The sequence below is a fragment of the Cupressus sempervirens genome, chromosome 8 (assembly GCF_028749045.1).
Source record: "Cupressus sempervirens isolate cs-2001-9-10 chromosome 8, ASM2874904v1, whole genome shotgun sequence".
In the NCBI taxonomy this organism is placed as follows: domain Eukaryota; kingdom Viridiplantae; phylum Streptophyta; class Pinopsida; order Cupressales; family Cupressaceae; genus Cupressus; species Cupressus sempervirens.
In genome coordinates, this window is record NC_143125.1 from 60,471,348 (window position 1) to 60,493,864 (window position 22,517).

Consider the following 22,517-nt stretch of genomic DNA (forward strand, 5'->3'; position numbering starts at 1 on the left):
TAGCATGTTACTGGTGGTTTTTCCCAAATTGGGTTTCCACATAAATCATTGTGTCATGTGTTGATCTTTCATGTTTTATCTCTGCATGTTGATTTACTATAACTTGCTAATATTGTTGATTTAAGTTTTGGATGGATGAAAAGTGTATGGATTCATTAAAAGTAGAGAAAAAGTATTATTAGGGCATTTGGACCTTGAATAACTGATTCACCCCCCCTCTCAATTATTCTAAATAATTCTAACATCTTGTATATATTGTAGTCAAAATTGTAAAGTAGTAGAAAAACTACAATACTAATCTTGTTTTCAGTTCAGTACTATTTTGGTGTTTGTAAGTGGGGTTTGGATTGATAGTTTGTAGCATGCCATTTTCCCACTATAGGAAACTACATTACCGGTGATGGATATCAATGAGGAAGCCAGTTTGGCACACAAGCACACTTTCATGGAGTTTCTAGACTAAGATGTAAATTTCTTGTTTGTTCTGCTCTCATTTCATCTCATCGGCCTTTTAAAAGATTTACTAGTCAAATGTATGATGTGAGAAGCGATTAATGCATGACATAATCTTTTAACATGTTTGTGGCAACATTTTGTAGGTGGGTCAAGGTGTGTACATGGAAAAGATCAGAGGCACAATCACTTAGGGTCAATATCACCTACTTATAGACATGGCTGATCTAAGGAATTTTAGCAATGATTTAGCTCACAAGGTGATAAGGAGTCCCAGTGAGTACATTCATCCCTTATCTGATGCATTGGGGGAGGTGACAAGAAATGTGGGTCCCAAGTATCTATAGGATGGCCAAAAAATTCAAGTTGGTTTTGAAGGTCATTTTGGCTTTCACAAGCTTACTCCTCGGGAGCTCCTTTCTCCATTTCTTTGTACCATAGTTAGCATTGAGGGTATTGTCAATAAATGTATGTATATATTGCCACAGGCATGATCCCCTTGTTTAAATTAGTTTGAAAATGCTTGACAAATTGATGAACATTAGATGCCCTTTATTAACCTTATTTGTTGGCTATGACTATATACATTGTTATGTAAAGAATTGATACTTTTGAGTGAATAGTAAAAAAGGGTGTTAAAACAACAAATAGAGTTCACTTGTAACTGTGTTAGAAGATTGGAGTTCTAGATACCAGGGTACGAGAAGGATGTTTAAAACATTGCATTCCATCTTTTTCTTTTTTCTATTTTATGTTGTTGAATTTGTGACTGGACGAAGAAAAAATCTGATTTCTATCAAGTTGTGTGATAATTTCCTTGCACAAGATTTGGTGTCTTAAATTGTTTTACCTTGCCCTAGGGATTCTACAATGTATGATTAACTAATTTGTTAACATAACAACATAACTAGATTTTTGATATGTTCTCATTTGGTTCAATTGTCAAGGCTGACTTTTTAGTTGTGTTTTTTTCTTAGGATTGTAGGTTTTATACCTATTTAATTTTGTGACTAAGATCACTTCTTCTGGGGCATTTATGTGATAGAATTTGCCTATTTATGACCAATAGGTTCTTTAGTAAGACCAAAAGTTGTTAAAAGTGTCCATTATTGCCCTATCATTGGAGAATTTCAAGCTCATGAATATAGAGATATAACATCAACAACTGGCCTACCCACAGGATCTATTTATCCTACACGAGTAAGTATTCCATACATTTCTAGCATAATATTTCTATTGCTTTTTCATAGGGTAATATTTTTCTGTAGTAGCTATTGATGCCATACAATTTTAAGGGATTAATGCAAGTGAATTTGTTAATGTTATGACAGGATGATCAAGGGAATCTCTTAGTTACTATGTTTGGTCTATTGAAGTATAGAGACCATTAGACAATATCTATGCAGGAAGTACCTAAGAACTTTGTTCCTAGTTAGATACCTAGATCAGTAGATATTATTGTAAAGGATGATCTATTGACACTTGCAAGCGTGGAGATCATATAAGAATAGTGGGAATTTACAAGGAAATTCCTGATAAAAGAAAAGGCAGTGTCAATGGTGTCTTTAGGTACCTTTCCTTTTGAATAATCAATCACAAGTGGCACAATTCATTCATGGTAGCCCCTTTTTAGTTTGGAAGCTTTTTCCAATTTAGGCATGTTTGACATATTTAGCATTCCATTCAATGTGGGACTATTATTGTTGCCAATAATGTGTTTTAGCTCAATAAAGAGATAAATACCCCTATATTTACAAGTGATGACATAAAAAAAATCAAGAAAATAGGAAATAAGAAGGATTCATTTAGCCTACTGGTATAGTCACATGCATCTTCAATCGATGGGCATACTTGGATAAAGAAAGCTGTTGTATTGTAGCTACTAGGGGGTGTTGAGAATAATTTGAAGAATGAAACTCATTTGAGAGGGTAAAACCCTTAATTTCATACTTTCTATATACTTCTCTTTCTAATGGTTGTTGAGCTCATGCATTTCTATCAATTTCATTACAGGGATATAAACATGATGGTGGTTGGTGATCCTTCTGTTTCCAAATGCTAACTCTTGAGAGCTATCATGAATATTGCTCCCCTAGCAATATCAACTATAGGATGAGGGTCTTCTGGTGTTGGTTTGATAGCCACTATCATCTCTGACCAAGAGATAGGTAATTAGTTTTTACAGATTTTATGTATGTGCTTTACTATTATCTATACATTTTCTGCTGTTAAGAGGCCTAGTTTGTCATGGCCATATGCTTTGATGATGACCAATTTGACATCATTTCATTGGTCAAAGACTGGATAGTTCTATGAAATTTTTTTTTGTTCCTGGCTAATTAGTTTAAATTAATTTGGGTGAACATAGGTTGGAAGTTGGAGCAATAGTTTTGATAGACCATGGTGTTGTTTGCATTGATGAATTTGACAAGATGAGCGATCACGACTGTGTGTCTATACATGAGGTTATGAAGCAACAAATAGTAACAATTGCTAAAGCAGGAATTCATGCATCTCTCAATGCATGATGTAGTGTGGTTACCATTGCAAATCCTATCTATGGAATTGTAAGTGTTTTCAACTTCCCAAGCCTTTCACAGCAGTATTTACCTCTGATCTCGGATTATAGCTTTCTTTGCTTTAGTACTATTTACCCCTAGGTCATGCGTATTGCCTATAATTTGATACAACATAAAGTTGTGTTTTATGGGCATATTTGATGCTAAATATGATCTTCAAAATATAATTTGTGTAGTATGATTGCTCACTTACTCCAACCAAGAATATTGGACTTCTAGATTCTTTACTCTCTCATTTTGATCTGCTCTTTATTGTACTAGATCAAATGGATCCTGATATTGATCATAGGATATCTGAGCATATTTTATGTATGCATCATTATAGGTCTTCAGTAGAAGATAATGATATACATCTCTACTCATTTCTCATTGAATATAATTGGAATATGTCTTCATGTTTGATAGTTGATATGATTGACCAAAATATTCTACAAGAATTGTGATTGCTGATTAAAATTCAAGAAACATGGAAGAAGATGAAGTAGAGATTTCTGCATCCATTTTTGTAAAATATAATCATCTACTACATGGCAAGAAAAAGACCAGGCATTTAAAAAATGAAATGTTAACTATAAAATTATTGAAGAAATACATTCATTATGCCAAGAGTAGGCATCAACCTGTGCTAACAGATGAGGTGATTTTTCTGAGGTTTTAAATTTTTTACGTTGCTTTTGTGTAAATTATTTTATATTCTTATGTTTCTTTGTTTGCCAAACCCACATGGAAGTAAAAAGTCATGTTCACAGTTGTGTGCTAATGATGATAATTTATAGGCATCTGAACATATTGCAACTACATATGCTAAACTACATAATGCAGGTGCAGAAGCTAAGGTTTGCAATAAGTGTGCCTAGTCATTTTCAAATGTTTAGTTTTATTCCTAATGTTAGTCAGTACTTTTAGAACAATATTTTCTTTTTGTACACTCTTGATTTAATCTTTTTAATGCTTGGGCTGCAGTTTGGAGGAGGCACATTACCAGTTACTACCCATACACTAGAGACTATAATTCGTCTTTCAATTGCTCATGCAAAGATGAAGATGAGAAATCAAGTGAGAAACCCTTTAATTATAAATCTTGGGTTTTACACTACAATAACCAAAAATGTCTTTTACCCTTCTAAGGCCTTTGAGAAGAACACTTGGATCCATGTTCATCTTCTTTATAACTTTAATCATGTGGCTATCTCTCTATATTTTTAGGATGTATGCAGATAGCTTTAATTAGTTACTCTACTGTTAAGCTACTTGTTTTTGTCATTATTTGAACCAAAGCATCTCTTGAAATAAAGTTACGTCGGGGCAACCTTTGTGTGCATTGAGTCAATATATGATGGTGAATCATAAGGAGACCATGACTATGGATGAGGTTGCAAGGGTGATAAACAAAGGGAACACTCATGTTCCTTATAGTTCAGTAGAGATAACTTTTCTATTGCAGGTATTTGTCATATTAAGTTGTATTTATGTCTATTTACTGGCTATATTGAATTTATTAATACTTACACAAAGCTGAGTTTTACTTGATGATGGTGGATCAAATTGTATACCTTGTTTGAACAAAAGTAGATGTTAAGCCAAAGCCCCTAGTTGTTGAATTTAAAATAGGATGCCTCTATCATGTTAAATTTTGAATATATGTGATTCAAGTTGAAGTTGATTTCTCTTGAAAGCATGTGACATCTACAAGAATGCTCTTTCCTCTAATTATTTGCATCTAGCTTCTAATGAAATTGTGAAAGGCTCCCTACTTATAGTTTAATGACTTTTGTGATTGGATGTAGTTATTTGTAATGCCTTTTTTAATCACTATATTTACTGAAATAATTTTTATTATTATAATTCATTAGGATACTTTACAAGACTGCAAGTTATGAGCTGTCATCCTTGATAGGATTGCTGGCTAAGAGTCTGGGACCATCCTTTATAGAATTGTTGGTCAATAGTATGCCACTTCACTTAATTCTTAAATTGTTGGTTATACTAATCAATCTTCACCATCCCTAACTAGAAAACTAGAAATAATCTTCCTTCATCTCCCATGATTACGTGCTCAAACTTGAAAACAATAGTAATTATCTTTGATTGCAGTTAGTCTTGAGTTCATCTAAGCTCTTGAAAATTGCCACATTTCCATCACCCAAGACATCTAAACTAGTAAACTACTTAGTTTCTTCAGTAAAATTTCCATTATCATCTACAAGAGACAACACTGGAAGCTTATATTTCATGCTAGTCAAAAAATCTTCTTGGTTATGGCCTAGAGTAGTATGAACTAGCCCAATCCCAGATTCCATCATTATGTAATCTTCACCCACAACACTTCTTGATATGCATCCCTCTAGATACTCCAACTTAGCATTAGCCAAAGCTGTGCCAGACGAGGGACTCTAATGAATCAATTTCTAGCCTCTATAAATGTGGTTCTAAACAAAAATTTGCTCAAATACTTTAATCTGTGCAACTTCATACTTTGGAGCAAGTGTTAGATAGGGATTGTCCCACTCTCCCCATATTTTGTATCTCCTAAATGATTTCCTTTTAGCATATAACTTGTTGTGCATAGTTTCTAAGTTTTCTTATTGTATCGAGCATATTAATGAAGAAGCATATTAGTTACTGTCGGTGTTTAAGATAGTTTGATTAGTTATTGTCAGTGTTTTTCAGGCATTCTATAAAACAGTTCACATGCCTTGTGGATGATATGGCATTTTGCATGCATCCTGCACTCTCTTATCTGGTTGATGATGGATTATAGAGAGTGATCTGAAACCATGATGCTAAAAAACACACACAATCAAATCCAAAATGAACTTGCATTACAAATAGATAGTGAAAATCTAATATTGTTAATTTTGCATGCATGTCTACCAGGACAATCACAACTTAAACATATTTTACATTTAAGTTGTGATTGTCCTAGTAGACATGCATGCAAAATTAACAATATCAGATTTCCACAATCCATTTGTAATGCAATTTTTTTTTGGATTTGATTGTGTGTATTTTTTAGCATCATGGTTTTAGATCACTCTCCGTAATCCATCATCAACTGGATGAGAGAGTGCTAGATGCATGCAAAATGTTATCATCCAAAAGGCATGTGAACTATTTTATAGAATGCTTGAAAATAAATTTACACCTAGGCATTGGTAGAAATTTCTACCTTCATTGGTCAAAATTTTCCACCTTCATTGGTCAAAATTTTGACCAATTCCTGGTGGAACTTACACCATGGCTTTGGAAGGTTTTCAACCAATGTATTGGTTGAAATTTTGACCAACCAGTAGGTTGGTCAAAATTTTGACCAATGGGTTGTCAAATTTGGTCAAAACTTGGTCGAAAACTAGGTCAAAAGTTTGACCAATAATGGTAAAAAAATGACCTCAAATGTACTAGTGGGATATGGACAATCTTTTGTCTTTATTTGTCCTTTTTCCATCAATGATGTCTAATGGACATCATCTTCCTCTATTTCAAAGGCTACATTAGGTTTAGGGTTGTCAGGGCAAACCCTATCTTCTTCTCCTATTGGGCCTTCTAGCAATTTAGCCATGATCTCAGCCTGGTCTACAATCATCTTCCTAATCCTCTGAGGATAGGGGATATCCATGTAAAATCCCATAGATTGGGGATCAATTCTTTTCAATTCTTTCTTTAACCTTAAGACATCATCAAGCTTTTCTAGCTTGTCAACTGCCTCACCCTCAACTACTATGTTCGGAATGACATCCTCATGGGGCAATTGCTTGGTGTTTGGTAGTATGTAGTTTCTCATTTCTTTAAGGGTGATACTCATCCAATTATTAGGGTCATACATTCTGTAAGGGCCAGTAGAAAAATTATAGTGATGGAGGAAAGAATGAATATGGTCTAGGGCCTCTTTGCCAATTGTAAAATCACCAATCCTAAAACATCTACACAAAAAAGTTCCTCTATGCACTTTGGGTTCCAAGTATTCCCTATTGACCATGAATAATTTCCAAATAAATTCAATTATTCTTAAACTAGGAGGGATAAACTTAGGCAATATATGGGGTTGTTGAGGACAGCCATAGACTCTCATTAAAGAAAAAGTGGGAAATAAGAAAATATCTCCTCAATTATGGTCAAGTCTCTTTGCTTCAGGAAGCATGACTAGTCTCAAAAGATCTTTGAAAATATTAGGAGCCCTAAAGTATCCTAGATCTAACATTTTCATAATTATAGCACTAAAATTATTGAAAAATGAGATAGAATCAGAGAAATGATGACTACTAACCCATACCTATGTCCACAACTATACTGGTAGAGCTCCATTTGCATCAGAAGTGTGGTCATTGAAGTTAGAGTTGATATATCCTATATTTTTATAGAGAATCAAGTGCATCAATAGTGAATAATGATGGAAAGTGAAGTCTTTTAACTTTCTAGTATGTGCCTTGCTAATATTTTCCTTCATCACCTTCAAAATATGATTGACATAATTATACTCCCCACCATGGTAGGAGTCTTTTACATCTCTTGCAATTATGAATTTTTCTCGATAGACCATATCACTCCCATACTTTCCAACCACCTTATGGACACCATATGTAGTTTTAACAAAATAATTCTTAAATTTGTCCAATGGCATCATTTTCTCAACCTTCTTAGGGTAATCACCCAATTCCTTCAAGTCCATGGGAATATGCTACAACATAGATTTCCCAGTGTATACCATGGTGTTTGCTTCAAATTTCTTCTACAAATCTTTTAGATCAATAGGCTGACCCATAGCTCCATCCAATCCAAAGGCTTCAATAAATGATTCTAGATCTAGAGTACATAGTATAGTTCCATCTCTCCTATGGAAGGACTTAGTGGCTGAATTGTAGCACTGAAATAGGGCTTTCATCAAGTCTACATCTATAAAGACTTTTGGAAATATTAATTTGGCAAGATTCTTCTTCCATAGGTTGCACACATGAATTTTCTTCTCCCTATTATAATAGAAATATTTGAAAAGATCCGAACCTATAACATTGAGGCATATGACATCTCTACATAGGGCATATGGGTCAATGAAAGCTTGATTATTTGCAACATTGGAATTGGAAGAACCAAGAAAAAGATTTGTCCATTCTTCAATGAATCTATTTGGTTTCCTTTGTTTTGTTTTGTCTCCTTTAGAGGTTGAAGGTTCTGAAGTTGCCATGTTTGAGGCTTGAATCTCTTGTTAGCTTAAAGAATAAATTTGACAACTGAGCGTCAATAAACTTAACCATTTTTCCACTAAACAATGCCGAACAAAGAGTAGGTGCTGAGTAATATGAAGTGCCAAGCTATATCAAGTACCGAGTAACAATAGGTGCCGAGTGTTAACAAGTGCTGAGTGTTAACAGGTGTCGAGTGTTAATAGGTGCCGAGTGTTAACAAGTGCCAAGTGTTAATAGGTGCCGAGTGTTAACAAGTGCCGAGTGTTAACAAGTGCTGAGTAACAGTAGGTGCCGAGTGATACAGTTTTGTTTAGGTGTTGAGCTATCCAGGAAACAACATGTGCTAAGCATCAGCAATGCTTCAGGAGCTGTGTAACTTAGAATATCAACATAAGAGTTTGTAATTGCACAAACTATGATGCAAATAGTTTTTGCAGCCGACATAAGGAAAATTTTGAAGGATTTAATGATGAGATCGAATCTTTTATCTTTCCTATGCAATCTACATGCAGCCAATAAGAAAAATGATAAAGGCATGCAACCAATCAGTAAAAGACAAGTATTGAGCAGGAAATTGAGATTCAATGTGGATCATAGATCCATATCTAACCCTAAGTCTTTGAAGTCTTTATAAGGAAGATGAAATTTTATTGTAAATATATATGAGTGGACATACAAGGGTGCACAAGAAAATTTATTTTTAGAAGCAAGGATTATTAGATCACAAAAGGATCAAGATTAGAGAAAGTGGAACAGGTGCCTGTATTCAGCAATCAAGGATTGTAATCTATCAGGTTCATTATACCTAATACTTTCTAGCAATTGTATTAGAATGAAAATCCTATGGTGATAGGTTAGCTTAACAGCTATTCCATAGATCCTTTAATTAGATGATTAAAATCCTTTAACAGGGTGACACTTCATGTTAAGTGTTTGTAAAGCCTTTAACCAGGTCACTATTGACACAGTGTAAAGCCTTTAATAGGGCAGACCATCAGAAGTGGTTGAACAATATTGCTACAGTAATTTTTGTGGGTACCATCACCACCCCAGTTTTACCTTCTTATTCCTAGAGGGGTTTTGGGTTACCAAATTCCAGGGTTATGAGTCGTTGATGCATGTGTTTAGTTTCATATTTGTTTGATGTATTTACATGCATGCAATTTACTTGCAGTTAAAAGTTTTATTGGCTAAAGTGTGATACTTATGATTCACCAACCCCCCCCCCCCCCCCCCCCCCCCCCTCATAAGTACTCTTTCCATATTTGAATATTACAACAAATGGTATCAGAGCCAATCCAAGTTCTCACAAGGAAAAGCCTAATAGCTTAGATGAAAAGATCTAAAGATGGAAGCTTTCAAACTTGGAAAGATCATTGAAAATCAGGTGATAGATGTGCAACTTACTCTGCATAGCTTGGTGGAATTTAGAAACAAGTTGAGAAATTCATTAAAAAAAAGGAAGGATCTAGCCATAGCTGAAAATGATATACACTACAAGGAGATTGATACCACCAACATATTTTCCAATGGAGACACTAAAGAGTTTGATGCAGCAATAGCAGAATTGATGAAGAAAAACAAAGCTCAAACAAAGGAGATAAGATCTCTCAAGATGGAACATGAATCATAGGCCATAACGATATGTGAAGTTACTGAACAAAAGAAAAGACCAGTTGATGATAAGGTCATGATGGAAAATGACAAAAGAAATCTTGCAAACAGACTTGAAGAAAAATGTACTAAATTGACAAGGATCTCAAACATGCAGATGGATACACTTGCCCAAATGATGAACCTTCATCATGAACTCAATGTGAAAGATATTGAGATCTCTACTTTGAAGATGCAAAATGAACAAATGCAGAATGAATTGAACAGAGAAAGAGAGGTGGCAGAGAATCTCAACAAGTCAAGTGAAGCCATCAAATATTTTGAGCAATTACTGAAATCCCCAAGATCAACCCATGATACATCAGGACTTGGATACAACAGCACTGAAGTTGGAAAATCATCAAAGAGTGCAGAACAAAGAAGTGATAAAGGTAAAGATGTTAAAACTACATATCATTTTTGTGGAAAGAAAGGACATACATCTAATGTATGTAGAAGCAAGAATGCCCATCAGCATGATAAACCTAAAAGTATAAACCATTGTCATAGATGCAAGAAGTAAGGTCATCAAGCATATGAATGCAGAACTAAAACTACTAAGACATCAAGATTTGATGGAAATTGTTATAATTGTAAAAAGTATGGACATAGAGCTTTTGAATGTAGATCAAAGCCTATGTGGACATTAAATCAACCAACAAAGACATCAAACCATGAATTTTGGGATTACAACACCAGGTATAGTTGTCACTATTGTCAAAAATATGGACATATACCACATAATTGCATAAGAACACATTTTAGAGGGAACTAAAAAAGATGGTTGAGTCAAACTACATGTTTCAGTTGCTTAAAAACTGGTCATGTCAGCAAGAACTTCCCAACAAGGTCAAAGGCATCAAGTTCTGAGTTTAGCAATGGAAAGGCAAAGATAGATGTTGGACATATCAGAAGTGAAATGAATAAGACATGGAAGAAGAAAGATGAGTATAGCACATCAAGTGCAGAGATCACTTCACCCAATAGGTCAAGTGATCACACTTCTTCAAATTAAGCAAGAATAAGTGTGTGGGATTGATAAACCAAGTTACATCATAAATCAGTCCCAAGACATAGAAGAACTGCAAAGAAGAAATCAACATAAGCAAAGATGCTAAGTCAAAATTGAGAACTTTGCAAGATCTTTCAAAGTTGTCTTTAGGTGTCGAGCTACTAATAGTGATCGAGTTGATAGATGATGCCGAGCTGTAAAATATCAATAGGAGCCGAGCAAGGTAAAACACAATGGGTGTCGAGTCATGTTGAAACCCTTCAGGTGCCGAGTAGACAGTTGGCAATGCACTAAGCATTAATTAATCTATTTTGAAGGGTACATAAATTCAATTTTTGATCATTTTCCCACCATTCAAATGAGAAGGCAAGTCAAAAAGAGCAGAGAAGATCAAGAACAACTCAGAAGCCATTTGTGAAGATTTCAACATCGATTCAGGACAAGTTTCATCGATTTGAGGTATTTTACTTAAGTGTCGAGCTACGTAGAATTTATAAACTTGTTTAAATCATAAACACTAGTTTGACAAACAATGGCATTTGGGTCAGGAACCACTAAGGGTATAGAGAGTCATGAGATACAACTGGTCAGCAATGAAGTTAAACAACCTGAATTTAAGCCCATTCCAGAAGTAGCATACAAGAATGATCTTGTAGGTGCATTATCAGTTATTCTGGATAAAGTTGTTATGGTCCAAGATGTTCGTAGATGTTATAACTGCAAAATTGGAGCCATAGGAGATTTAGAAATCTATAATGCATATGACAAACTATGTGAGAACAAAAGACTGAAAGATGAGTTCTCAATAATAGAAAGAAAAGGATTAACCAAAAGCCTAGAATTTCTAATTGTTTTCAAAATTGAATGGGTACAAATAGTTTTGAGCAGAATACATGATGGAGCTTTTTGGTTAGAGTCAGGGCCAGTAAAATTCACCAAGAAAATTGTTCATAGGGTTACTAGTATTGCAACCCTAGATTGGCCAAAGACCCTGCGAAGTGAAAAAAGGGAAGTAATAGAGAAAAACACAGGTGCTAAATGGAACAATAGAGGAATGACTATTGACACAGTCACAGATCCCCTACTAGATTTTGCTATGAGAATCATTTCACACAAATTCTATCAATCAAGCAGGTTAAATAGTGTACCTTGTATAGCAGTTGATGTTGCATACAAGATAATAAAAAAGGATCACACTTATGATCTAGCGGAGCTCATGTTTCAACAGATTAATGAAAATTTGAGAGCTATAAGGAAGAGTAAGGGAGCTCAGTGCAAATTTGGATCAGTTTTGATGTGCATATTTTTTTATCTGATGAAAGAATTTCCTTCTATGGGTAAGGTAAGATGGAGTCCAGACAAAACAATTGTTGAAAAAATCAATGGATACATTGAACAGATGGGTGAAAATTTTGATGCCCAAATGACTAGTTACTTTGAGGACTTCAAAAAGTCCATGAAATAAAGAATGAGGATTCTAGTCTCATTGACTGAGATATATGAAAAGGACATTTTCTTTCTTGTAGATATAGATTATACCTATATACAAGCAGTTATACCTAAAGTAAGATGGCATAGGCCACTAGGTTATGAACTTGATATTGATCAAGCTTCTGTAGCGATAACAACCCTACTTGCAGAAGAAGTTGATAAAAATGCAAAATTTTTTGGAACCTATGATGTTGTTAAATCAAGGGTGATAACAAATTTGAAGACTATTTCTGCATTAAAGAAGAAAGAAAAAATGGTGAGACAAATCAAGAGAAAATTTGGCATTGAAGAAGAAGGAACAACAGAAGAGGAAGGAGAAGGCATTGAAGAAGAGGGAGATAAACCTCAAGGTTTGACTCAAGGGTTAGGAGAAGATAAAGAGGAAAGTGCTGAGGAAGAAGAAGCCGAGGAAGCACCAGTTAAAAGAAAAGCCACAACTCCTCTTGCTCCTCAATCCAAGGGGAAGAAAGTAGCTGCTCCTGCACCAAAGAGACCGACCACAAGGGCTGCAGCACAAAAAGCCCAAGAGGAGGCAAAAGGAAAGAAGAAAGACTCAAAGAAGATTTCTGTCGAGTCTAAGAAAATAAAATTTATTCCCCAGCCTAAAACAGATGAGGAGAAGATAGAGTCAGAGGACAACAGTCAATTTCAAGTGGTAAGACACAAACCTCAGACTGCTATTGATAAATTATGTTCAAAAATTAGGAATGATGATTTGAAAGGTTTAAAGAACCTAAATTTTTCTAAGCTCACCAAAGAAGAGAAAAATAAATTAGAGGAATCTGTGTATGCTATGATGGCTGAATATAAGCACACACCTCTAGAATTAGATGAATCTATACCGAAAGAGTTGTATAAAATTGTAGAGGATAAATGGAATTTTTGTTTACAAATTGAAAAGGAGATAAGGGAGTCAACATTAGCTAGATTGTTGCCTAATTTGACAAAAGATCAAGTAATAAATGCAGTAAAAAGGCATAATAATAGATTCACTCCCAAGCATAGATAATTCAGCATATTACAGAATAAGATTGAAGAAGTAGTTACAAAATCCATAAGATTGTGGAAAATAGTTTACAAGAAAATAGAAGATGTGTATAATGAAGAATATAAGGTAGAGGCAAGTGTCAAGACAAGGGAAAACAAGGTTTCAAGAACCAAAAAAAAAGAGAAGGAACAAGTGGAGAAGAGTAAAGAAGAAAAGGAAAAAAAGGCACATACAGAGGAGAAAGAGGAAGAGAAAGATACAACTGAACCACAAGATCAAAGTATGCAAGACACACAGGTATCTCCTCCTAGTCCTCCTCATGCCACCATCACACCTACATATATTATAAAAATAAAAGATGTTACATACACTTCAAATCCAAACATCAATCCATTAACTGCAGAGGATTTAGAAATCCTTGACCAATCATCACTAGTAGCAAAATTAAGTTCAAATCCTGTATTGGTTAGTGTTGATGAATTACAAAATCCAGAAGTTAAAACAAAGATAGCCAAGGTAAAAGCACAAGTGCCACCTTCGACCATACAAACTACCGGTATTCTATTTCTTCCACCACCACCTCCACCAAATGTAGTCACTTATACACTTCAATGCCGAGTACAGCAGCAGGGGAAATAAAAGAAACATCTGAATGATCAACAAGTTCAACCCCACCTAGTGATCATAAAAGGGATACTCAAGCTAAAGAAAAATATGAGACAAAGAAGAAGGAGGAGACTGCAATACAAACACTAGTTGCACTACCAAAATCTGGTACTCCAACACAAACTCTTCAGCAGCCGAGCACAGATGGGTTACATCTACAAATCAGGACACCAGGCTCGAGCTCATCAAAGTCAGTCAGGAAACTTCACTATGGAGTTCTTGAGCTTGATGAAGAAATAAAAATCCCATATTATGAATCTAGCACTCTTACTGAAGAAAAGATCAATGAAATTCAGAGTGCATTGGATAGAAGAAGGAGACAAGAAGCACTAAGAAAAGAACAAAAGCATAAGCTTACCTTGAATGAAATCAAAGACATATTCACAGAAGCTTTCTGCTTATAGTCGCCAGATGAATCAAGACCAATTATAGAGCAACTATCTGATATAGTTGACCAGGTGACTAGTGAAGAGTAGGAAACAAATGCCAGATTGCTCGAATGGTTAGAAAGGAAGTTCCAAGGTAAGGTAAATAATAAAATATCCAGTGATATAGCACTGTCACAAGAAGAACTGGCAAAGAAAATTAAAATAGTTAAAACTATACTAGGAAACATCTTTTGCCTGTACAACAAGTTGTGTGATTTTTCCACATTCACACAGGACACTAGCCAGAAAATACTGAGCTTGGAAAATAATCTGAAGATTTCTGGCATGCAACTCCCCACAAATCCAGCTCAGAGTGAGAAGCATTTTTCCCAATCGCTTCACACACAAAGAGAGTTAGCTATCTTAGCAGTAGAGGAGGCAACCAAAAAGATAAATTGATGCAAATTCAATCATCAATAAATCCTCATTTGGAACTACTTCACAAGGAGCAAATAAATATAGAGATAGTCCTCAAGAAAGACCCCAATCTTTCTTCATCTGATGGAGTTGTACACCTAGTAGCAGAGATTGCCATCCAGCATAAGCCATTGAATGTCACACTAGCAAATTGGGATGCAGCTCTGAAGGTACTCCTTGAAGTAAATAGTACATTTTTGGGCAAGTATGGCATTTCATTGTAAGACCCTTGACATAAGTGTCAAAAAGGGGGAGAATAAGTATGGGGGAGTGATAAGAAGAGATTAAGTATGGGGGAGTTAACTATAGGAATGAAATGATAAGTATGATAAAAGGGGGAGATAGAAAATTTTGAGACAACAAATTTTGATCAGTCAGAATGCAGAAATAGGACAGAACTCACTGAGTGTACATACAGGATCAACTAATAAGGAGTTATAAGGATCTTAGTTAAGTGTTTTTGCCACTCATGTCAAAGGGGGAGATTTTTAGCTTAAAGAATAAATTTGACAACTGAGTGTCAATACACTTAACCATTTTTCCACTAAACAATGCCGAACAAAGAGTAGGTGCCGAGTAATATGAAGTGCTGAGCTATATGTTAACAAGTGCTGAGTGTTAACAAGTGCCGAGTGTTAACAGGTGCCGAGTGTTAATAGGTGTCGAGTGTTAACAAGTGCCGAGTGTTAACAAGTGCCGAGTGTTAACAAGTGCTGAGTAACAGTAGGTGCCGAGTGATACCATTTTTTTTAGGTGCTGAGCTATCCAGGAAACAACATGTGCTGAGCATCAACAATGCTTCAGGAGCCGAGTAACTTAGAATATCAGCATAAGAGTTTGTAATTTCACAAACTATGATGCAAACAATTTTTGCAGCCGACATAAGGAAAATCTCAAAGTATTTAATGATGAGATTGAATCTTTTATCTTTCCTATGCAATCTACATGCAACCAATAAGAAAAATGATAAAGGCATGCAACCAATTAGTAAAAGACAAGTATTGAGCAGGAAATTGAGATTCAATGTGGATCATAGATCCATATCTAACCCTAAGTCTTTGAAGTCTTTATAAGGAAGATGAAATTTCATTGTAAAGATATATGAGTGGACATACAAGGGTGCATAAGAAAATTTATTTTTAGAAGCAAGGATTATCAGATCACAAAAGGATCAAGATCAGAGAAAGTGGAATAGGTGCCTGCATTTAACAATCAAGGATTGTAATCTATCAGGTTCATTATACCTAATACTTTCTAGCAATTGTATTAGAATGAAAATCCTATGGTGCTAGGTTAGCTTAATAGTTATTTCACAGATCCTTTAATTAGGTGATTAAAATCCTTTAAAAGGGTGACACTTCATGTTAAGATTTTGTAAAGCCTTTAACTAGGTCACTATTGACACAGTGTAAAGCCTTTAATAGGGTGGGCCTTTAACAGGGTAGACCATCAGAAGTGGTTGAACAATATTGCTACAATAATTTTTGTGGGTACCATCCCTACCCCAATTTTACCTTGTTATTCTTGGAGGGTTTTTGGGTTACCAAATTCTAGTGTTATGAGTCATTGATGCATGTGTTTAGTTTCATATTTGTTTGATGTATTTACATGCATGCAATTTACTTGCAGTTAAAAGTTTTATTGGCTAAAGTGTGATACTTATGATTCACCCCCCCTCTCATAAGTACTCTTTCCATATTTGAATATTCCAACATCTCTTCTACTTCTTTCTTAGACATTTTGATACTATGTAAATAAACACTGGATATGAAAGTTTCTCTGTTCTCAAAAGCTTTGGAAATAACAATCTGGAATGCATTGAAAACTTTGAAACTGCTCAAATTCTCTTTCTCTCTACAAATAGTGAACTATGATTGTCGAGTGGGAAAATATTTACAAATTAATATATGCAAATCAACATTCACTTTGCATTGATTTTAATATGCTTGAAATATGATATCAATCCATTCTATCAACTCAAGGGAGCATTGCCATTACTACCCAGTAATACACTTTTTGTACTACACATAAATCTCATTGGTTGATAACTTTACTATTGTTTCCAGTTCAGGAAATGACTTTCATTTTAATGTCAAAGAAAGGCCTATGATACTATGACAATGACTAATGAAAAGACCTTTTGTAGCATTTGATTGTTGCAAAAATAGTTTTTCGATGTTACGAAAACCCTTAAAAAACCCTTGTCGAATAGTCAAGATCCATGGCAAAGCCCTTCTATGATCTTACAATCCCTTCATTTTCATGACATCAACCCTAACCTTTTCTCCTTCTAGGATCTCATGACAAACAACTTTGTAACATCACTGCTTGACCTTCCTCCTCATACGATCTTACAATCATAGTCTCTTTTGTTATTTTGTAACATCACCAGTTATGTTTGGAATTCCTACGATCCTTCGATAATGATTGAACATTTGCATTGTATCATCATGATCATTATAATTTTTATGTGCGATCTTACAATCATGGCTCCATCATATCATCAGACCATACTTTTCTTTGTCATAAGATCTTATGATGAACCATTCATTGTAGCATTAGAGATCATTATATGCCATTTCAAAATAATATAATATTTCCTTTGGTCCCACTTTTTCCTAACTAGGTACACACTTGGTATCTGTACCTCTATTTTGACCAATAAAAAATTGGACACCTATCTACCAATGCACCATCACCATTGTGTACTTTGATATCCTTATGATCTTTTGACTGCAGATTCCTTGTAATATCGCAATAGTCCATTATGTCTTTTGTGATCCTATGATATATATTGCTTCATAATATCATAGCACCCCTTTTATCACTCCCAATGCCATGATGACCTCCCTTGTCATAATGTCAGGGATGGCCACATGCTAAACCATTTAAAACTATGACACAATCTTATGACACAAAGGAAGTTGTAAGGTCGAAAAGAAAAATTATAACATTCACAATATGACAATGACACATTTATCTTAAGATCGTAACAAAGAAAATACTTGCTTATGATACTCTGCTAACTCCTTCACTATAACATCATAAAGGAAGATGTTAGAAGCAAAAATAAAAACTTGCATAATTTAAAAAACCTAGGGTTAGTGCTTAGACCAATTTCATGAAGATTTTTGCAATGTGACATGAAATTCAAAGTGTAGGGCATTAAACATCACACTTTGGACAATTGATAAAAAAATTTGGATAAGATATTCTAGGGTTTCTTCTACAGATGGAAACAAGACAAATTCAACCCTAACAATAAATTTAGTATTTTCACCATAAATTTTAAAATTAAGCTCAATGAAAATAGGAGCTATCACTAGGAGTTGTGCCAACCCTATTAGGAGTTGTAGTACAATGTATGCAAGAAGAGTCCACTGCCCAAACATGTAATTTCAACTACAAGAAGAGCTCACTGCCCAAACATGCAATTTATTATTATTTTCTTCTTTCCTCTATTCTGTCAACCAAACCAATCATGGCCAGACCTTGTAGACTAGGTCACAAACATTGGATCCAAATATGAAACCTTGGATCACTTAGCAAAACCTTGGCAATGAAGTTTCCTTCACTTTTGCACTACTTTGCTCAACTTCGCATTCCACTCTCTCTCTACTTACAGTCTCTTCGTAACAATACAATTCATGTCATACTTGATAAATGAAAATGTACTTCCTTTATATCAAGTCCTCAAAACAATTCCTTAAGTTAGCTATTAGACTTTCTCAATTAATTATTATATGAACACATTAAGAACACGTTATACTTAGCGATAACATTAATCTTCCACCTTGCAACTTGAATGACTTTCCATACATGCAATATTATGACAAGTGAACTTAGCAACATTATCGCCAACATGTCTTATTTATTTCCTCAACGTCAAATCTCAAAATATCAACTTTGCTAAGAGATATAACAATTTTACAAGAACATGCCTTTATAAACTCTATCTTAGAACAGACATCACCAAAACTTACATAACTTCTGCTAGACTTGTCATTTCTTCTTCTAACATTAACTGCATATACTAGACATACAAAAGTATCTCCCATAACCTTACATAGTTATAATACTCAACTAGCTGTCTGTACTGACTTGATCTTTCTGTGGTTCTTTTGTTAGATATCACATGAAACTGCTACGTTGACATCAATGACAAACTCATTCATGAATGTAACATATCATCATAGTAATATATTTACAATACTCCCCCATAGGAATATCATTATCATTTATTCTTGCAACACACACACACACACACACACATACACACACACACACACACACACACACACACACACACACACACACACACACACACACACACACACACATTAGATATTTACACACACATACATAGGGTAAGAATACAAACCCATGCCACAATTTTTAGTATAGGTGCACCTAAGAATAATGACATCTTATGAGTTCAAAATATTTTTTCTCGTTATATGTGATGTTTGTAAGGTCACTTAAGACCAATGGGATAAAAAAAATCATTTGTAAGCCTTTAAGAGCCATGTTGTGCATAGAAGATCCTGATATGGTTGAAATTGGTCAAGGGTCAAAATGGCAAAGCAAAGGTTTAAAATTTAGTAAATAGTCATAATTAGTCCATTTTCCCATGATAACGATATCCAAGAGTAATCCTAAAAATGTTTGTACAGTTTATCAAAAACTGTAACACTTGCAACAATGCAACTTTGTAAAAAGTACAAGAAAAGTTGGAAAATGTAATCCATTAATTGTAAAGTTGGTTGGGAAGTTATAGGAGGCTAGAAAAGGTTTATAAGACCATTCATGTTCATGATATAGGTAGTAGATAGGTTTCATGGACCAATTAGCCCCAACTATTATACAGCTTGTCCAAATCCATAGATCTTACAAAGCCTTAATGGCTTATCAAATTGTATAATTTTATGATGTACATATTTTTAAGTTAGTTTCATGAAGTGTATTCCATTTCAATTAAACCGCCTCACAATAGGTGTTCCATAGTCATGCACTAGGCCTGGGTTAGGAATAATCTATTCAAGCTAAGGACTACTTTTCCCCTACCATGAGGTGCATTTAGATTGTCAACCTAAGGACGTATACTTGAAATGGTTGGCACAGTATGTGCACTAGGTACCTTGATGAGTCATTATGCTTGTGCTGCAGGAAAGTCAAAATGCAAAGGAAGGAAACTACAGTACTGCTATGGAAAGGAAAATACTGAATCTATGAATGTTGAAAACACAATGATAGATAACAGAGATTCCATCTCGACTCATCCACTAGACTATTCTGGCAGATGCTGCAGGAACATTCATGAAGTGTGATGCTCCAGGAAGGAATTAACTAGCTACGTCTTACATAAAATACTGCTAATGCTAGTAAAATGAATCTATTCTATCCTAATCTAATCCACCTTCCAAGTGGGACCCCTTGGTTGGCTTCTCTAATCTACCAACACAGGATAGAAGCTAAAGAGAACTAATTCATTTCATTAATCAGTCATTACATGATTTAGAATTGTAAAACACAACTGCAACAAACTGTGAATCAGTGTTCTCTCTTACTCGATAAAACTTTTTAAAAACCAAAAACTTTACACACAAGAGTCGATCCCAACATATGTAGGGAATCTACTCTTTATTAAATAATAGAAAAGTAACTGTCCTAGGTTAATTCTGTAGGAGAGAATATAGGAGAACAATTGAAAGCGGAAAGGAAGGATAACAAAATTGAGGAGGGAGCAATGAAGTCTCGGCATCTGCTTGTTACAACATAAATGTAGAGAGGGCAATGGCTCGTAAAAGCTCCTCCTTATTCACTGCCATGTTTCTTCGAGTGGTTATAACTTCCTTTTCGTGGTTGTTCCTTGATGCTCGTTTCTCCTTGAATGCTGTAGGCAACCAACTTCTGGATTCTTCCACTCATCCTTTAATCCTTATCATCAGGTTAGTTATGATATAAGACATATTTGTGAATAAACATCCATCAAACTAAATTCAAGCATAAGAATGCACATTTGGATATTTATATGAAATACTGCATATTAGATATAATTTAGGCAAAAGATGACATAGTTTTTCTACTCCATAATTCATCAAAGGTTTATCAAACATAGGCTTATAAGTGTTAAAACAAGGATATACGAAGTATCACAAAGTATCTTAAACATAACAAAATAAAGGCATTTTTTAGACTCATCATCTGCCCCTTGCTAAACTAATACTTTTCCTCAAGCATTACACTTCTTTGTCAAAGATCTGAGCTCCCCAACCTCTGTCTGTCCCTTTCTGCTGCTCTTGAAGGTGTAATAGAATCCTTTGGTCCTTTCCCATACTTCTTGCCTATGGTCTTCCTGCAACTTATTAAGTTTGTCAGCATCAATATCATATAGGGGCCATAAAAGCATTGGAGGTTGCATGGTCAAAGGACACCATAGCTCTGGCCTTAATTGCTTTCCTAGTTCTAAATATTTTGGAACTCTATATAGTGCTGCTTCCAAATTAATAGGACTGTGCGGCTCTGATTTCTTGAGAGAATTAGGTAACCGTGCCCATCTACTTCTTACTCTGGTCATAGCTCTCTGGAATGCAAAGTAGGGCAAGTTTTCATATTCGGCATACACTTTGGCTCTAGCAGTAAATTCCTTCTTTCTAACTTCTAGATTACTCTTCCCATAGGTTAATGTAAACCAGTCTTGAAGCATTTCTTCTAGTTGTTTACTTTCTACCCTCAAGGGTAAAGGTTTTGTTCTCTCCTCATCTTTGTAATTAACTAGTTTCTGTCATAATTCACCTCATTAGACATCCATGACATAAAAGCTTTCAAATGCACATCTCCTATCTAGAGCAAAAGATTCCACTCAGTTTCTGCAGGAATGACAAAATTATGAATATACAACTCACACAATAGATTTTGCTGTCATGGTGGTAAGGTTTGATACATCCCATAAAACTCTTGTGCGGTTTTGAATTCTACATTTACATTTCTAAGGGTTAACATCAACTGAAACAAAAGATAATTTTCTTCCAAAAAAAAAGCATATACTCGAGGAGGTGATCTGCAAGCAAGAGCTTGATCAGCTAATTTAAGTGCATGTTCCATGTGCTGTTTCTGTCTTTCTAGCTATTCTTTCAATTCTTCAATCTCCTCATTTTGTGATGTTATGATCTTGCTCAGTCTTTTCTTCTCCTCTTTCCATAGTACTTCAGCAAATAAATGCTGCCCATATAATTGGAAAAGGAGTTTTTGCAAGGTGACGACACTGTTATCCTTTTCATAATCCTTTTTCTTTTTTTGTTCTTGCCATAGATGTTCCGCCAAACTATTGATCCATGTTGACTTATATGGGACTAAGGCAATATTCGAATTATGACATTCAAGAACTACTTCATTCTCATGGCTTGAAACACCTAGTAAATCCATTAAGGTTTCATTAATTTCTTGCTCACATGCTGCAGGAGGATTACCAAAACCTTCTGTCATCTCAGTGTGAAGGGGAGAATGGTAAGAAATTACCTGCACAGGAGACTCTGGAGCAGGTGTTTTAGACAATATAGGATCTTTAAAAATCTGCCCTCTCATTCTAGGGCTTCTCCGCAAAGGAGTCTCTTCTTGTACTACTGTCTTTTGCCTACGTTTCTATTTCAA

At 34.9% G+C, this 22,517-nt stretch overlaps 1 pseudogene; it reads left to right on the forward strand.

The window, feature by feature from the left end:
- The first annotated feature begins 400 nt into the window (after nucleotides 1-400).
- The window catches only part of LOC149541601 (DNA replication licensing factor MCM3-like), a 58,430-nt pseudogene continuing 36,313 nt past the window's right edge, over nucleotides 401-22,517 (forward strand).